Below are 2,177 nucleotides of genomic sequence, written 5' to 3'. Positions count from 1 at the left end.
TGGGTATATGCCCAGAAGAGGTATTGTTGGGTCCTCCGGTAGTACTATGTCCAATTTTCTGAGGAACCACCAGACTGATTTCCAGAGTGGTTGTACAATGACCTTTGGCGAGATAAAGCCTGGATAGCAAGGCCTTGGTGCTGGCGAGGAGCTACAAGGTTTCTACCTGTTCCCTAAAGCACCCAGGCCTGCATCATGGACTTTCAGCACTGTCCTAGAGGCAAAACTGGGAGTGGGAGCCTCCTCCTCTGAGAGCAACAGGACTGAGCGCCTGCAGCAGCTGTCAGACTAACTTGGCCCTGAGCGCTGAAAAGGGGACCAAAGAAGCCCCCTGCCCAGCCTGCACTGGAGAAGGTAAAGGTGGAGTTGAAGAAGTTTGTGAAAATTGGCTGCCCTGGCTAAAAGTGACCAAGCAGCGGGACACAGAGATGGGCCAGCAGGGAGCACTCTTCTAAATCGCCTACCCTGAGATTACAGAGGATATCATGCCACTCCACCGCTTCATGTCTGCCTATGATCTGATCGGAGGATCCAGACCCTGGACCTCCACTGACAGTGCCTGTTCGTAGCTGCTGAGTACTGTGAGACCTTTGCGTACAAGGTGCCGAGCTGAGGAATTGACAAGGCTGAGGGCAAGTTTTGGACCCACTGGAATCGAGAGACCGAACAGGTTTTTCTTCAGTTCCACTTAAGATGAGGAAGCCCCCCTCCCCCTCCCAGCCTCTCAGCAGGAGCCCCAGGCATCAAGAGGCCCCACCACCACTCATGAATGGACTGTTTCTTTGCCCATCACTCCCTGATGCCTCGCCCCCACCTCCACCTGCTGGCCTGCCTCTCCCTCCTATGCCTTCCACTGGGCCTGCTCCCTCTGGGCCTCCTAGATCTCCCCAGGTGCCCCCACCAGCTTCTGAGGTACAAAGCCCAGCCCCAGTAGTACACCCACCAACATCTGGGGTCCATCCCCGAGCCCCTGTTGTGGACCCACCAGCCCCTAGAGTCCACTCTCCAGCTCCAGATGTGCATCCCCAGTCCCAGGGGTCCACCACCAGCCCCAGAGGTCCACCCTCCTCCATCAGCTGGAGTTCATCCTCAGGCTCCGGTGGTGTACCCACCTGCTCCTGCATTTCACCCTTAAGCCCCTGGCATAAACTCCTGAGCCCCTGGGATCCACCCTCAGGCACCAGGGGTGCACCCCTAAAATCCTGGGGTGCACCCCTGCTCCTAAGCCCTCCATGCTAAGGCCTCTACTTCTCTCAGATGACTCTAGGAACATCCCTCCCCCTCCCCCGGGCAACTGAGCAGTCCCTCCACCAGCCTCAATGATCTGTATGGTCTTTTCCCATGGCCAGTCCTTGGAAGGTTTTCTATTTTTTCCTGTCCTGAGCCTATTAAACAGCCTCCCCCATGAAAATAAATAAGTAAGTAAGTAAGTAAATAAATAAATAAATAAAGAGTGGAACTAATATAGAATTTGATAGACTGAGTATATTACCTTCTCTCTTAGCTATGGATGATTATACTTCAGTCAACTGAAGGCATGGATAGAACTACACGTTTAATTTTTCACTGTATATGGGTATTTCCATAATCCTTGGTTTGATAATTTGTCTATGTTGGCCAAGTATCTGAATGTCTTATACTGTTCAAATGTAAAATCTCTAAAAGCATTGTCAAGTGGCAAAATTATTGTCTTCTACATTTGACAGTTTACATTTACACTTTTGAACTATTTAGCAGTGGGTACATTTTTTTAAAGCCAATATTTAAATTCTAGCAGGATTTAATGACATTTTGGTTAAATATATCCAGGTCAACTCAGAAACAAAGAGGTAAGAAATCCTCAACACCAGCAGACTCCATCTCCTCCAGGAAGTCCCCTGTTAGCCATAGCTTTAACGCCATCTCCTCCAGGAAGTCCCCTGTTAGCCATAGCTTTAACACATGGGCTTGGGAACACTCAAGAATCAAAGAACACATCCTATTTCTAGATATTGTTTTTGCCAAGGTATAACCTTTCTAACACTGGCTTCTGGGAACTTAGACCTTCATCTTTTAGGTTTCTGGATAAGCTTGAATGTGCTGTAGATACAAATGTCAAATACCCTTAAAGAGAAAGAGAAAATGAAAAGATTGGATATATTTTTTAAAAGCAAATCATTCACCAACAACCACTTAAT

The 2,177-nt window shown here is 48.5% G+C and overlaps 1 pseudogene; it reads left to right on the top strand.

The window, feature by feature from the left end:
* Positions 1-195: 195 nt before the first annotated feature.
* On the top strand, positions 196-1,298 carry LOC110338976 (annotated as a pseudogene).
* The last annotated feature ends 879 nt before the right edge of the window (positions 1,299-2,177 follow it).

Source organism: Mus pahari, chromosome 22 (assembly GCF_900095145.1).
Source record: "Mus pahari chromosome 22, PAHARI_EIJ_v1.1, whole genome shotgun sequence".
Classification (NCBI taxonomy): domain Eukaryota; kingdom Metazoa; phylum Chordata; class Mammalia; order Rodentia; family Muridae; genus Mus; species Mus pahari.
This window is presented reverse-complemented; position numbering and strand designations above follow the sequence as displayed.